This window comes from Poecilia formosa, unplaced genomic scaffold, assembly GCF_000485575.1.
Source record: "Poecilia formosa unplaced genomic scaffold, Poecilia_formosa-5.1.2 Scaffold427, whole genome shotgun sequence".
Classification (NCBI taxonomy): domain Eukaryota; kingdom Metazoa; phylum Chordata; class Actinopteri; order Cyprinodontiformes; family Poeciliidae; genus Poecilia; species Poecilia formosa.
The window spans coordinates 128,439-146,027 of NW_006800366.1; positions in this window are offsets into that span (position 1 = coordinate 128,439).

The following is a 17,589-nucleotide window of genomic DNA, read 5'->3' on the forward strand; positions in this document are numbered from 1 at the left end:
ATTGTTATAAAATCAGATATTTAAAATAAATTTAACTCCCTGATTTAATTGATTAAATTGGGCCTCTGTCTCTTTAAGAAAATCCTGCTCTTTCTGAAGCTGCACCTCTAGGAAGTCATGCCAACATGGCTCCTCTATTAACCCTTTAACAACGTTTTCACCAGTGTGGCTCTGAGCAGCAGCTTCTATAATGAGCTCAGCAGCTGTTTGCTAATTGCTGCTGGCTAGTCTGAAGGAGCCGAGTGGATGAGGAGTTGTGTGTCAAAGGCAAGGGGGAAGGGGGTTAAGTCCAACCAGCTGAATGGTTGCCATGGAGATTAAAGGATTTCTTAGAAAAGAATGAAAGAATCGATGAGAGAAAAACTTTATGACATAATGGGAAGATTTTAAAAGAGTCAATTTTACACGTTTCTGCCCCTTTAAAGTCATGATTCTGCAAAAAAAAAAAGAAAAGAAAAGAAAAAGAAAAAGAAAAAGAAAAAGAAACACAACAGATTTTTAATCCTCCTTTGAAGCTTTCTATGTTTTCCCGACTGAATTTATAAAATATCTGGCTGTGACTTTGACATGAAGGCCAGTTTCTTTCCGTTTTTGTTCTGGACTGAGACGAACCGAAGTCAGAGAAGCAGAGAGAAGTTCGGGCTGAGCTCTTCTTCAGCCCTCGTGTTATTAGCCGAGCGGCAGAAAGCCAGCGCAGTAATTAGCTTCCCAGGGGCGGCGTGTTTAGCACCGATAAGCGCCGCTCGGGCTGGAGAGCAGAGGAGCTGCTGGTTATCTGAGCAGAGCAGAGGAAGAGGAGGGAGAGGAGGAAGGAGCTGCTGAACTCTGCAGACTGAAGGGAGAGGATGGAGGTCTGCATGCTGCTGCAGCCTCCGTGCTGCTGCTGCAGCAGCATGCAGACCTCCACCCTGCTCCACCCTGCTGCTGCAGACTCCGGGAGGATCCGGAGCGGGTGGGATGTTCCGCTGCTGGCCGCGGTAAGCATCGCGTCTTCACGCCAGCATCATTATTCATGGTGCGTCGCGGCTGCGGAGCGGCTCATGACGCAGTGCTCGTCAGGATGCGCCTGTCGACTGAGTCTGACCGCCGTTTCGTATGAGGAAGAGGAAGGAGATGAGGAAGAGGCTGCTGGGAAATCAAGCTGAGGTCCGGATGGTTTAGAAGCGGACTGGGCTGAAAACCCAGACCGGTTCTGGTTCTGGTTCTGGAGCGCAGCAGCTGATTACTGTGAGCTGCAGAAAGTGCTTTTTTTTTGTTTTTTGTTTTTAAATATTATTTTATTTGTTCAAACTGTCACGATAGTTTAATGTGAGACAGATCATTGCTTTCCTCCTCTGTCAGAAACAACCAATCAGAGCCAGGAGGAGGGTCTTGGCGCTGCCAAGCATGCTTGTGTACGCGCTGCTCATGCTGCCACTCTTTCCCTCTGCTATGATTCATCTGAAGGCCTTTCTGTCATTTTAACTGATTGTATTCCCCCCTCCTGACCACTAGGTGGAGACACAGTGAGTCCAGGTAACTAAGCCAGTCAAAGTCTCAGGAGGGGGAAGTCACGGGAATCAGGACGTTTTCTGGTCAATAAACTGGAGAAATGTTCCCCGATTTCCAAACTTTTTCTCCAAAGTGCCTCTTGTAGTCCCAGTTTCCAGTGTGGCAGCAAAAAAGCATCAAACCCCAGAATGAGTCGCCTTGGAAACCAGGAGAGACGAAACAAACCAAACAGATCAAATTAAACTGAAGGTAAAACAAATCATGACATTAAAACCTGGAAGAATCAGACAGAGAAAAAACATTTTTTAAAATGTAAAAGTTTAACCTTTTAGACGGTTTCGTAGAACTTTGGATGTGAAAATATGTTTTCAGATTTGGTTTTTGTAAGGTTTTATGCAAATGTAATATTAAATATACTATTTTGTGAAAGTGTTACACAAAAATAGTACATTTCATTGATTTAAAAACATTTTATTTACATGTACAGATAAACAGAGATCCTATTTTTCAAGTTGTGTCAGTTTGTGCCTTTTGATCAACTGCAAATTTTCTCTCCAATTTTAGGTGAAAACATTTGTCCACTTTGTCTGAAATAAATATGTTGTAATATTTAAACACTGTAGGGTTAAACCTCTTTCAAATTTACAACAATTTACTGAAGAATGTAAAAAAAAATAAAATCTGAAAACTTAAAGTCTCCATAGTTCAGCTCAGACTGAAATCAGGGCTGGACAGACGGAGCAAATCTTTAAAAATAACTCAGACAGAAGAGGAAAGGTGAGAAGCTGAAGCTCTTCATCACCTGGACCGGCTGATTGGAAAGCCTTTCACCTGGGCAGAGAGCAGCGCAGCAGGCCGCACTTCAGGAACACACAGCGGAGGAACGTTCAATCAGCACAGCGGACCAGAACCGCTTTCAGGTCCGAAACACTGATTCTGGATTTTATTGCTGACGAAGCCGGATGGAGAGCAGCTCCTTATGCAGCCACTCAGGAACCCGGCTGGCTGCTGGAGCCTCCAGGAAAACATCAAGGATCTTTAAAGAGTTAACAGCCTGTAAATCAAACCTTAAAGGCGTTAAAAGCAGGAGGAGGTGGAACGATGGGATGAATTTTGACTTGTTCCTTTTTCAACTTTTTTAGACTTCAGGGTCTAATCACGTTTTAATCGAAAACTACGCCTACAAAATAAGCAACATTTTCAATTCAAAATGCATTTTTGCTGCTAAATAACATTTTTCAATCTGTTCCTCAACCATCAGATTGGAGCAAAGTTTCATTGAATGTTTTTTATGTATTCTGTGCATCACTTTGGTCCTTTTGATAATTTAAGGTGCTTTATAAGTAAACCTGGACTGGATGAACACCAATAGCTGCTCAAAAATTTATGTTGAAATTAAATTTTGAACCTAATTTGATGTCGCTGAAGTGGCTAGAAGCTAATGGGACTGTGGAGTGATGGTTTTTAAATACTGTAGTTTTGAAAAAGTAGTAATTGTTCAAAATAGATACATAAAGTTTGACTGACCATGTTTAAATGTATAATCTCTTGATAGTCTAACATCTGATTAAAGGTAAAAACATAATAAAAGATTTTTAATTCAGACTTTCGGGGCTCAAACACACCTGGACTGAAGTGGAGAAAGTTTTTCTTCTAAGATCCAGCAGAAACATCAGGATGAGTCCAGGTTTGTTCCTGCGGTTCTGCCAGGTGTGGATTAGGTTGACCAGCACATTTCGCTGATTCAAACCTTTAATTAACCATAAAAACAGAAACAGGATGTCAGGCATAAACTCAGTCTTTTGTCTCCATGGTATTGCAGAAACATTTAAAAGTAAAAGTAAATCCCACTCGTTCCGACGCCTCCCTCAGGACCCTGATCCAGTCTGAGCTGTTTTCATATTCATTGTTCTCTGATCTCATTGTCTTCATGCGTATTTTTATTTATTCATTGGTTTTGGGCTGCATGAGGAATTGCCCTGCAGTAAAATATTTATTATCCTTTCTCACCTCAAGCTGCAGCAAAAACTCTTGGGTCAAGCAAAAACATGGCTAAGAGAAAATGAAAAAATATTTTCACGAGGAATGAAACGTTGCAGTGATGAAGTTTGGAGCAACAAACTCCTGGAAACCATCAGGACCAACCAGTTGCACCGTCTGAAAGTCCAGTTTCAGTTCAGAAAAAGAAGATTCATATTTTAAATCAGACAGGAGGGAGAAGTCTGGCTTTGGGTTCTGTCTGCTGTTTGAAATCTAACACACCGGCACCCTGCCCAGGGTTTGAAATGCGACATGTGGTTATGTGATACAAACTGTAATTCAGTTTTTAATTTATATTTTAATTTATTCTTACAAAAACACCTTAAAACACACACACAGTTTAGATTCAGGAGTTTTCAGATACATGCTACGTTGGGATGTTGCTAAATTCATTCTTCCTGTCTTTCTCTCCTTTCATCTCTATGTCCATTACAATTTAAACAAATTCAAATAAATGTCTAATAAAGCTTCACATTTATACAAAGTGGAGCATCATGGCGAACGCTGCGATGCTTAAATCTGTTCACTCTCACCTAGGAAACGTTAAAAAAACATTTCTTCTCCCGTTCTGACCAACATTATTACCCTGTCTTTCTACTAACATCTGTGTCAGCAAGTCATCCATTCACCCCAACTGATTCCTCATTTAGGAAAGCAGGAACATTGTGTATATATCAATATATGATATAACTTCTGTAAACGATGAGAATAAGAAATTTAAACAATAATAATAGTACATTTTGCATTTTAATAGCACCCTGATGTGTGATTTGTCCTTCTACAGAAATCCTCCATAAAACATGTAATAACCATGAATATTTTTCTGTTTTATAACTAAAACTGTGATTACCATCAGATTGTGTTACATCATCATCCAAAAAGCTCTTTTCTCTCTGAAAGGTTTTGTTTTACTTTAAGCTGTAAAGTCAAAGTGAATGTATTTCTGCTCCATCCTGTCAGGATTTGCTGGTTTTCTGGGTTTCATTAAGTCTCGTTTCTGTTCTCTGAGTCAGCGGCTCATTGTTCTCCTTCACACCGCTTCCTGTAAGCAAACGTTGCAGCAGCTTTCTCCGATCTTAATTACAATGAAATAGTGCATTTACAACAAACGTCTGTGTTGGCGCTGTAAGGAGAAGATTTAATGTGTCTGGGATTTTCTCTGCTGTTTTATTGGGTCTGGATGTGTGTGTGATTAGTTCAGGGTTTTCCAAACAGCCTGAGACCTGCACAGAATAAGAGTCGGGTCCAACATGGCGTCGGCGAGATTCACCGTAACCCACGCCGACGTATAGATGCCAGTGGAGAGTTCAGGTGAGGGGAAACCCTCCAGTCCTACACAAGTTCACATCGTTTTTACTCCGTTCTCCTCCAGGCTCACGTTGTTCTTCTAATTTTTAGAGGACAGACGAGTGGATGCTCCTCATTAGAGGCTTTTTATAATTCAGATTTTAATAGGTTAAAATGGTTCCCAGAGGAACCTTCATATTTGTGTGTTTCTGGTACACCTGTAAATCTGACGAACATCATCTGCAAACAATACAACATGAAACCCTAAAAAACTGAGTAGCACTTTGCACTAATCTGAGGAATAACTTCACATTAAAGCTGTAAATGTTTTTGTTGTTGAGCTCATATGTCTGTTTAGTCAACAATTTAGCAGAAAAATGGATTCTGAACTGAAAATGTTACTTATTTATTTAAATAGTTTGATTAAAATAAAATTAACTTGATTTAAAATGTTTGTTTTTTCTGAAAATGTAAACACAACATAACTTTGCTCAAAAGTTTTCCTATAACAGTTTAAAAGCTTAAACAGAAATTAACATAAAGATAATTATTAGTAATATGTGAACCATTTTCTGCTAAGATTATCTTTTTCTTTTGGATTTTTTATTTATAATCTGATAACAATGTTGTGTTTTTCTTTCAACGCAATAAGATTTTACAAAACTTATTTAACAAGATTGAATCAGTGGAGCTGAAAAACATTAATATTAGTACTAACACTAATATCAGCATAAAGTGCTGTTAACAGTAATCAACTAAACTTGATTTAACTCTAATGAAGCATTTTGAATGAAGCTGTAAAAATGTGCAGAAGCAGATTCACTTATTCATTGATTATTGATTCCAGTGAAATCAGAGAGGAAACAGAAAAATCAAATCTCACAACCAAGAACAAACCGTGGCGCTGACTCCATTGATCACTGACAAATATAGACACAGTTATTTATTTAAATGTTTATCCGAGCAGCAGAGATCATTTATTCGGCTGAGATGCACGCCACCTCTGTAAAAAGAACAAACAGTTTGTGGCAGACAGACGCTGTGAAGGTCACATAAGATGAATCTGCCACCCAAATAATGAGTTTGCCATTTACGGCTTGATGAATTGTGATGTAAACAAATTAATGCAAAGCAGACTGGTGTTGTTTTTTGTTTTTGTTTTTTTCTCCCAAATGTTCTAAAATTCAATGATTTCTCTGGAGTGAAGTGAAGAGGCGGTCTGTCTGAGGTCTGATGCAGACGGACAGACGGAGCAAACGCTGTTCTACCTGGTAAACCTGCAGCTCTATGACCTTTACATGGTCATTTCCTCTAACTGGAAGCTTTGCTGCAGAAGCGTTGAGGGGGGATCTGATGCGGTGAATCCGTTCAGCTGCTTTGTATGCATGCGTGTCCGTGCGGCCTGCATGCATAATGCAGAGCACAGCGGATTGTTTAGCGATTCCTCAGCAGCATCGCGCTGCCGCCCTCTGTGAGCGCAGCGGGTCGAAGCGGCTGGAGGACGGGACGCAGCGGGAGAGGACGCTGCTGCCGGGACACCGAGCTGAGTCCCGCCGGCAGCAGACGTCCCGGTGGCAGCTGCCACGGCTGGACTCACCTGCAGGCGGCAGGCAGGCCAGGTGAGGTTTAAACACACCTGGATCCGATTTATTTGCTAAACTGATCTGTCATTCTGATCCGAACGTCTCAGGTTCTACAGACATTTGTAATTCTCCTTTGACATGCTCAGGAAAATGATTTAGATTTTAATAAAACCCATTTAATTTACAAAGAGTTTCATGAAGAGTCACTGCTGAGCAGAGTGTTGGCGGTAACTATGGTTACTTTTATTTGAGTAACTTTGGGAAAAAATGTACTCTTATGAGTATTTTTACTATTTTTTACTCTTATTTGAGTGAAACGTCTGTATTCTCTACCCACTGAATGAAACATTAAACCAAAAGTTAATCAGACACACTCCTGCAGTTTTTATTCAAGTTTCATGAGGTTTTTTTATTAAAAGAAAGTGATGTGGAAAAAAAGTTTCTTCTGCATGTTTTTGTCATTTTGTAAGGATATTATTTATATGGCTCACTTTGGTCTTTAAAGTACCAACATTTCCTCTTTGCTTTATATTTTTGCTCCAACTGATGATGTAGTTTTTTAAATACTAAATGATTGACAATTTGATGAGTTACTCAGCACTCGAGTAGACTTTCTATCAAATACTTTTTTTTACTCTAGATTACCTGTAAATCTGCTAACAAATTAGAAACCAACATTATGTCACAATGAGCGAGTTTGTTGACCAAAAAGCAGAGCGGAGCTGCGAGTCTCAGATTGCATGACATGCTACATATGCTATCAGTGTCACTTTAAAGACATCACTATGTAACTATAAATCAGGTTAAAAAAAAATAAATAGACATATGATCTAAAAATGGAGGACGATTTGTCATTTAGCTAAACTAATTGATAAATATTTACTCCTCCTTCCCGCCCGGTACGTGTAACAGAGAGGAGTGTTAAACTCATTGTCAGTGTCAATTATCAGAAGAAAGGAGTCCAGAACTAGCTGGTGCTAAAGCTAACGCTAGCTTAGCCACTGAAAAACCTTTGTGATGCAAAGTTTTCCTAAACATAAAGTCCAGCAGGAGAAAAGATGTGCATCACATGTTCAAATCACTAAAAGAAGAGAGAAAGAAGCTCAACTCTGTTAGAGGAAATGCCTCCATTTTGATCAGCATCCAAATAGGAAGTGACATGTTTTACCCACAACCAACGCCTCTTCTGCATAGGCTGGTTTGGATAAAAACTAAATAAAAACTACATTTTTATATTTATTAATTTATTTTATCCTGTTTATCTGTTTAAATAAATTTGATGGTTTGGAACATTAACGTTTGGGAGGGAAAAAAAGCAAAACTGAAAATGTGTCGGGAGATGATGGCTTTGTGTCTGATTCTGAAGAAAAGGCAAATATCTTTTTATGATGAGAGTCAGGCCATCGCTGCCCATCACTTCACATTTCCGCGTTTAACTGAAGCGATTCATTCCCAGGCTCTCTGCCTCCATCTTAATTAACAGCAGAGAGATAAAACGTGCCTCCGAGGGCGATTCGTCCATAATGTGCATTAGAATAATTCTCTTTTCATAAAAACACAGGACCTCAGCTGATTGGCTTTGCACCGCCAGCCTTTCATCAGCTGCTATGCAGTGGAAAACCGACACAAAGCGTCGGACCAATAAAAGGATTTATTCACTTCAATTTCCCTCTTACTCTGAAAATGAACGAGTTCGTTCTGTCCTCCACTTGAGATATCACCTTTTTTAGACCAGAGGTTCAATTTAATCTGATGGAAACGGAGCTGAAGCTTAGAGGAAAAAAAAAACATTCCTGTGATTAGAAGAATCACAGCGAAACGTCCAGACGCTAAATGGACTTCAGCAGCTAAATGTTGCCATAATTATGAGTTTGTGACTTCATTTCCTCTCATTTATATGAAGGTTATTATAGAGGATCTGCTAAGAAAATATAAGGAACTAGACGTGTTCGTTTCAATTAATTAATCAAATTAATTAAAGATTTTAATGCAGTTAATCATCTTATTAATTAAATGAAATATTTTAATAGGAAAACAAATATTTAAGTATGGAACTAAAAAGTGAAACTAAATATTTAATTTTCTGTCATTTAAAAATAAATGTGTCATAGTTATGACACTGTGTCAAAGTGTCATAACTATTTAATTTGCAAGCTGAAAACATAGCATAAATATTTTTGCTCTAAATTAATTAGTTTAAATAAATACTTATTTTTCTAACTGAATATTTAAATTTGGAAGCTAAAATTTTGGACTAAATATTGAAATTAGTAACTATTTAGTTTGTAAACTAAATATTTGGCTCTAAATTAAATATTTATTTTAACAGAATATTTAAGTTGCAAGCTAAAACATTTGTTTGTAAACTAAATATTTAGTTTGGATCTATGATAAATCATGAATAATGTGCTTCCTGTGAATCTAGACTAAAGCCACCTGTTGGAGTTGCTTTTTTAAATGAAAACTAACCATCTTTTAAATGTGTAATAATGTATAAATTGTTGATTTTCATGTTTTTATGATTTACAGCACTTTGAACTGCTTTACAAATAAACATAATTGATTGATTGATTACATGTGAACACGATTATTTCCCAGAAGCAGAATCAGTTTTATGATCAACTCTAACAGGTGAAAATCATCCAACGTCATGCTCTGAAAACATTTATGTTACAGTTAAGCAGCCATTTAAGGATGCATTAATCTTAATGGTGCGTAGAGCACCTCTCTTTACGAGAGCCGTGAACAAATGACTCGTTACAGGAACTGAGACCCGGAGCGACCGGGAGCTCGTAAAGAAACTCCGGGGATGATTACACAGAGTGATGGAGACCAACGGCAGCGCAGCGGTGATCGGGTCGTCATGGTAACGAGTCACAGCAGCCGACTCTTTATTATCCAACCAGGATTCAAGTTGCTTAAAGAGCCACAGCGTTAGCAAACCAAACAAGGCTGCAGGCTGATGTTATGATCTTGTCCTGTAAGCAGAGCTGTCAGCACTACTACACACACAGACACAAACACACACACACACACATGCACACTGAGGCCGGTCTTGGTTCTGCAGAACCGGAGCAGTCGTCTCAGGTTCAGGCCCGTTTGTGCAGCGCAGTGTGACGTGGCGCTGACACCAGACTGACTACAGCCAGAGACCCAGAGGGAAAGTTCTGGATAAAAACTAAAAACAAAATGTGATCCAACAAAACATTTCAGTACTGGAAGCCATTTACATCTTGATTTTATTTAAGCTTTGGTTCTCTCAGTTAATTTTACAGCACCAGGTCCAAAGTGTGGCCCGGGGGCCAGTGGCCCTTGAAAGGATTTTGTTCGGCCCCTGACCACAAGTCAAGAAATTTGGCAATAATTTGGCCAATAAAACAGAAAACAACTGATGAACCAAAAACAAAAGATTATTGTATGTTTTTTGTTTAATAAGTTAATAAGGCCTGAAGCCTTTTTATGTTTTGGATCTTTAATGATATAAAGATTTCATAAAAAAAAAGTGTTTAATGTTGAGCAGGCTCTTTGTTTATAACAGACAAAGTTTCCAACCAGAACCTTTGTATTGTGTTTCTGGTACCACCGTAAATCTGATGCACAAGCTAAACCCGCTAACAACAGCGACGAAGCCACTTCTCTGGTCCCACTGGGGATTCATTTCTGCTTCTAATCGATCTGATTTATTGTGTTCAAGTTGTGCTAAAAGGAGTTAGCCTCCCAGTGAAGCTGTGCTAGCCTAAAATAGCATCTCAATGCTAAACACACAGCAGCTAATGCTAATGTTAGCGTCCACAGTCCACATCAATAAAGAAGCTCTATGAATGATAAGAACTTCCTGAAACTCTGTAAAGATAAAAACAATAAGTTTGAGTCTCAAATGTTTGTTTATTCAATCATTTGACTTAATTTGAAAATGTAACTTATTTTGTTGTTATATGGGTTGTAATTAATTATTTTTCTGAATTTGTCTTTAGAAGAATATAACTGAACACAAACAAGTACAGATTTTATGAAGCAGTCTGTAGATCTGCTGGCAGTCTGTGCAGTAAAATGTCGTTTTAAAGCCTTGTGTCACCGACAATTAATCTATAAATCCAGACCAATTAAAGCGTAATAAATCACATGAAGTGGAGGCGGCTTGGTCCAGTGATTAATAGAAATAAGACGTGTTTTCAGCGTAGAGCAGGGTGACTTTGTCCAGATCTGTTTGTGTGGCGAAGGGAAGCGTGACCAAACCGATGTGAACGCCGCTAATCTGGTTTTCCACTCAGCTCGTTTGCCTCCTTCACCTTGAAATGGGATGGGACGTTTCCTGACCAGCCAAATCAGCTTGACGACGGTCACCGTGGCAACTAGTAACTCAGGCCGGTTGTGCTCTTAATGCAGAAATTAGCAGCACGTCAGTGGGAATCCGATCAGGACTAAAGAGAATTAAATCTAAACGGTGACATTAATGTAGGAATCTGCTCAAATTCAGACCAATCTTCTCAACAACCAATTAAAACCAGATGAAGATAAAACTTAGTTTGGTGAACTGCCTTCACCACATCCAGCTAGTTAAGAAGACTTAAAACTTTACTGACTCACTTTATTTTGATTTATAGATAATTTGATAGACTGCTAAAGAGACAACATCGTTCCTCTTTGTAGTACAATAAAGTAACTATGTTACCTTCAGTTTTTAATAATATGGCTTAAAAGAAACTTTACTTCCTGATTTAAGGCCTTTAAATTAGGCCTCTGTCTCTCTGAGGAGGAGCTGTGTCTCGAAGGCGGGGCTAGGCCACCCAGGCTTTTGTGCCTGAATGGTTGCCATGGAGATTAAAGGATTTCTCAAACATGCGTGAAAGAATCAAAGCAGCACTCCAGGTTTGTTTCCTATGAGAATAGCAATAAGGTGGAAAACTTTAAAAATGCTATTATGTGATTATGTGATTCTGGCCCTTTAAGGTCGAGATGTTTCTGCTTTGATGTGAAGCTGATTGGCAGTTCTGGGTTTCTGGGCTCAGAAAAAAGGAGCAGAACTGCTTTAAAACGGACCAGAACCGGTCTGAACTCAGAGTATTACTGCAGGAAAGCAGCAGCTCAGAATCATGATGAGGAAACTTACAAACCAGAACCAGAACCGTCCAAAGGTACTGGAGCTAAAATGAAATCCGGGTTTACTTGAGTAACATGCACTATAATTTAATGCAATTAATAAAATTATTTAAAAACATGAAGAATAAAAGACTGAAACTGTCAAAAAATAAAGCTAAAGATATTTTAAAAGCTCAGAAGATTGAGGAAACAGGACAAAATAATTAAAAAGCAAATATTCTCTTCAGAATGTCCATCAAAGATATTATTTCAGATGTCGGCTCGTTAAAGAACACCTGTAGCTGATGCGTCATGGCAGGTTTGCTGAGTCATGGCAGCAATGAGCGACTCATGAAGCCGAGGAGACGCCATGACTCAGCGTTTCATCAACACTCAGTCGGTGACTTCCACAGGAGCCGCTGTCCAGGCTGACTCACCACAGACGAGCACAGAGCAGAGCAGGTGATTGACAGCGCTAGGCCCCACCTCCTGCCTCTGATTGGTTGTTCCTAGTTAGCACTGAGAGACGGCAGAGGAGATCCATTTCTTCTGATTTTTTTTTTGTTGCCAAATTTAGAAAGTTTTTTTTATGTCCATCAACCTTTATCAATGCAGTTCTTCAAAATGCAAATAAACAAAAGATTACAACATGATTGGAGGATGATTGTGCTGCAGGTTTCTTAATGACTTATTCACGTTTCTTATTTAATGGAAACATAATTGTGAAATTGTGTTTTTGTTTTTTTTTTTGTTTGTTTTTTTACAATGGTGGAATATTTACAAAGTTTTGAGTAAATACTGTTGGTCACGCTCTGATTAATAAAAACGAATTTAAATACAGATCAAGTTGTTGATTACTGACAGACTGGAGCACAGGGAGCAGAGGGAATAAAGAATGTTCCCGTTTCTCATGTTGGGCTGTAAAATGGGCCAAATCAGAAAAATGAAGCCCGTTTGGGTTTTTTGTGTCTGATTTGTCGCAGCTCTGTCGCTCGCCTGCTCTCTCTCTCTCCCTCAGCAGCACAGCTGTGTTCCTGTTACCGACTCTGATAACGCCAAATCAAACGCCATCTGAGAATTAATGTAACATCCCGCACATCAAGCTGGCTGGGATCAATAAATTAAACGCTGTATAATTCCTGAAACCATCCGAACTTCTCTGGTTTTCAGAGAGTCGCTGCTTTGCTGTCGAGACGTTTTGGTTTCAGTGTCTGGTGGAAACATGAGCGATGGCAGCAAAGTTCAAAAACTGACTCAGTCCTTGAACATTAATGTTGTTGAAAATGTTTTAAATCTGCATGGAAACCATTAAAACAGTTTTTCCCTTTCAGAAGCCAGATGGTGGATTTCAGAAGCGTTTAGTGGAAACGACGGTCGGACCAACATGGCGACACCAAACCCAGCAGCAGAACCTCGGCTACCAGAACATCCGACACATTTTACAACATGTTGGATGTTGTAAAAGATTATTATATCAAACTCCATAAATCACCTCCATGTCAACCCACTCACCACATTCCACAACGAAATTTTAAGCTGAAGAAACAAAACACTCATCAGACCAAAACTGGAACTAAACATGAGTCCAACACGAGTAAAGACACAGATTTTATTTTATTTTATTGTTTGTTAGATCAAAACAATCTGATGCCTGCAGTCTAAACTCGTCCAGAGAATGACCTTTAACAGTCGGTTTCAGATCAGCAGTAAATGCAGTAAAATGGTACTGATATAAAATAATGCACTTAAAGTTACTGAATAAAACCAATCACAATATTTGAAATAGGTGAAATTCTGGCTCAGTTTTTGAACCTTGAAATAAATATTTTAATGACTTCCAAAGCTTGCAGAGAAGACTGTGTTCAAAGTCTGACCTGCAGAACGACTTCACCGTCATGATTACTGACTCTGGTTCTGTTCTGTCCAGCCGGTGGTCCGGTTGGATTCCTGTGCCATGGAAACCAGATTGAACCTTATATTGAGCTAAAACCTGTAGCTACAGAAACAATTGGCTGTAAAATGTGTCAGTCACTAGACTGTGTTTGATTCTAGCGACTGATTTGTTGCAGTGGCAGTGAAGGAGACCTTGGAGGATTTATTCCGGTTCTTTTCCGGTTCTGATTCGTTTCTTCTGGTTCTGAATGAAGCCGCTGGACTGGACCCAGCTCACAGACTAACTCTGGTTCTGGTTTCAGATTTTATTCTGGTGCTTTTCCTCACCTGCTAATGAGAAGGTGCCAAACTCAGTGGTTACCGTGGCAACGGGCACATTGTGTCCCAGGTGACGTTTTGCCTTCCATTGTCCTCATCACACTTAAAGGTTTCAGATAAATAAACGTTAATATCAGGCTGAAATGGTCAGAATAAATATAAAAATGAGTTTTTAAAATATATTGTATTTATTCAGATAAAAACAATTTTCTTCATTTAAAATTATCTCGAAAAAACCTGGAAATTTCTGACCTCAGAAAGTTTCAGATTTGCAAGAAAAATAAAAAATGTTGACATTTATCTCAGAAGTCTTCTAGAAAGAACTTGGAAATGTCTGAGGTCCAAAGGTTGAACATTTTGAGAAGATAAAATCAAATTTTGAGATTAATTGCAGGAATTTTCTACAAATGTGAAAATTTCTAAGCTCCTAATGTCAAACGTTTGCAGGAAAAAACTCAGAAATGTTCTGATAAATCTCAGAAATTGTCTAGAAAAAACTTCAACATTTCTGAGCTCCAAGAGTAAAAAAATTGCAAGAAAAAAACTAAAAGAAATTAAAAATAATCTCAGACATTTTCCAGAAAAAATGTGGAAATTCTAGGATCTGAAGGTCAAAAATTTCCAAGAAAAAGCTGAGAAACGTTGAGATTTCTGCCACAAAGTTTCTAAAAAAATACTTGGAACTTTTTGAGCTCTGAAAGTTAAAAAGTTGCCAGAAGAAAACTCTCAGAAATGTTTTAGAAAAAAAATGAGAAATTTTCTGAGCTCATAAAGTTGAAAATCTTTTACTTTTGTAAAAATTCAGAATTTGAACATTTCTAGAAAATTTCTGAGATTGATCTAAAAATTTCTAATGAAGGGTAGAGCGGATGGAAGGAGCGGATGGAGGAAGTGGATGGATGGAGCTAATGGATGGAGCGGATGGAGGAAGTGGATGGATGGAGCGGATGGAGGAAGTGGATGGATGGAGCGGATGGATGGAGCTAATGGATGGAGCGGATGGAGGAAGTGGACGGATGGAGCGGATGGATGGAGCGGATGGAGGAAGTGGACGGATGGAGCGGATGGATGGATGGAGCGGATGGAAGGAGCGGATGGATGGAGCGGATGGATGGAGCGGATGGAGGAGTTTTGCCTCTGGCTGGAGATCGGTGATCTGCTGAAAAGCTGAGACGAGCCGCCAGCAGGTTCCTCTCTTCCCTCCTGCAGTCCTGCATTTCAAATCAGCCGGTGGAATAATAAAACCCATCGCACATAAATTAGTGAGACATGCTGGATTCCCCTCAGGATTCATCTCTATGAATATTAAAGCAAATTCAGAAGGTTAAAGGGAGAAATACGCAGGAAGAGGAGAGCGGCCATGTTTGTTTATCTCACAGCTGAGAGGAATCAGAACATGAAGAAATGTTTTCCTGTTCATTAAACCTGTCATGTTTTATCACATTAAAACCAAAGTTATGACATTTTCAAGAAGCAAACCATTACTAGATGCAGGAGGGTCAAAGGTCAGGCCTTTTCATCAGATTATTCGGATTCACGTTTGAAAATTGAAATTGAAAAAAAAGATTTTGTGTTGAGAGTAATTTAGAATGTGTTTGCCAAGATGAACCTGCTGTGATGTTGTTTGCTGTATTGTAGATTTTAGTTTTTAAATTATGATTTAAGATATTATAAAATTCTATTATTTCAGATTGAATTTTTTTCAAATTTTATGTTTTTCAAATTATTTTTACATATTTTATTTTTCAATTAAAATGTTCAGATTTTATTTCTTTCACATTTTAATTTTCATATTTTATTTTTTCAAATTATTCTTTTTACAGATTTTAGTTTTTCAAAATATTTTTTTCAGATTTAATTTTTTATTATTTTGCCAAATTGCCTTGTGTCTGAGTCAGTCATAAACCAATCTGCTGTAACCAATAGGAAAATCCAACTGCACTACCACAGTTCTTCCCAAAGAGGGCAGCACTGACATGGTTTTATCCTAAATATCGCAAAATTAAACAAATTTACACAAAAATGTCAAAATTTGCACATAAGGAAACATAAAGACAGAACCCTTAGGAACTGACTGAGGAAAATAAAAAGTTAATTTTGAGTTTTTCAGTTTTATCTGCTCCAGATGAATAAGTGCATCGATCTGCTGACTGACTGCTGCAGGCTGGGTGGATGTTTTCAGGCCGGTGCTGCAGTTGATGCAATCGGAGCGATATTATAGGAAACTGAAGACATCAGGAAGGAAAAGAGCTCCAAAGAGGGAAGAAGTGAAGGTTCAGGTTATCTTTGTACAAAGGGCACCAAAAAAAGAAAACCTTCATTCATATCTTTCGTCAGCCAGTTTCATGAAAGAAGCCCCTTCACTTTTCAACAGAATGCACATTTATCACAGGCCCACATTCCTCCAGCAGTGACACATCTCCTCTGCGTTATCGCGCTTCCCTTCACCTCTTCTATGCTAAGAAGCCCATTTGTATTCCACAGCAGCCTGCGCTTATCTCCTCAGAAGACGACCTCTGAACAGCCTCCATCCCACAAAGCCGACCCAGCTGACACCCAGTTGCACGCGGGCAGGCAGGGTTCAGGGTGTGTGTGAGGGGGGAAGTAGCCATCAAGGCTGGGACGGCCCACAATGCATTTGGTGCAGCGCCGCATCAACGTGTTTCTGCCAGAAACAGACGGAGAGTCGGAGAAAAAAGCAGGTTGTTGCTGATCAGAAGCTGACAGCGCTAACCGCTAGCCACTAGCTAACAGAGGAACCGGAGGCTTCAGGGCGGCTGCAGGAGAAAAACAGAGAAAAACAAAGGAAAATAAAGAAGACAGAAGGTGTCCTTCTTAGAGAATAGATGTGAAGTGTTCACGTTAAATAACATCAATTGCAATAAAAATTAGCGACGCACCAATTTGAAAATTAGGGTCGATATTGATATCCGATATTCATATTGCTGTTATGGCCAATTACTGATATTTATCAGTATTGTATGAGTTTCACTTTTCTTTCGGCTACAGTGATAACGTCACCACCACTTTGGTTAAACTTCCCACAATTCTGCGCTGCATCACAAGTCGTGTTTCCTTTACAAATGAGTTCAAAACTTGTTGAAAACAATTTTACAGTTGCACTGTTTCCATTAATTAAGTACTGCGACTAAAATTACACATGAATAAGTTTGTTCATGTGATAAATCATTAAAGATGACTTATTATACTTCCTTAAATAGGTTAGGATCAGTTTATGGTCTACACAAAACATGGTCACACATTTTTCCTACAGAATCATTATTAGGTCAAATGATTTTATTCTGCTCAGTTCTGCCTGATTTCAATTTGCTTAGGGTCTCTGTCACTTTAAATCCTGCTGGCCACGCCCCCAACTCAAAGTTTATACTCACAGTGAAAATGGATGCAAACTGAAGTGTAATTGTACATCTTTGAAAAGCACAAGTGGAGCGTCCTGCACAACAAGAGGTTTCTGGATGGTGAGTCAACAACAAAACTCTTTTTTCCCAGCAGCCATTGTACGGCGCATACAGTGTTAAGACCAGCCGAACAGACCTGCTGGAGGACCTGCCTGGTTGCTAGGTAACCAGGTGGGGTTGCTAGGTAACGGTGCAGTGCCTGCTGATTTGTGACGTTACATTCTGCTGGTTTTGGAAAAAAAATCTTATTTTCTAGACATCAAAAAACATGAAGTCATTGCTAGAAACCGTCAGGTGTTTTTTAAAGTGCTTAGTCAGTTTTTAGAAGCAGTTTAATCCAAATGCAAGTATAAATATAAATTTTGCATAAGATGTCAACTTTAAAGAAAACACAGCCCTCCAATCACTCCTGTCATCATCTTTGTCATTTCCAGTAGTGGTAACATCCAGTCATTGATCACATTCATCATGTGATGCAA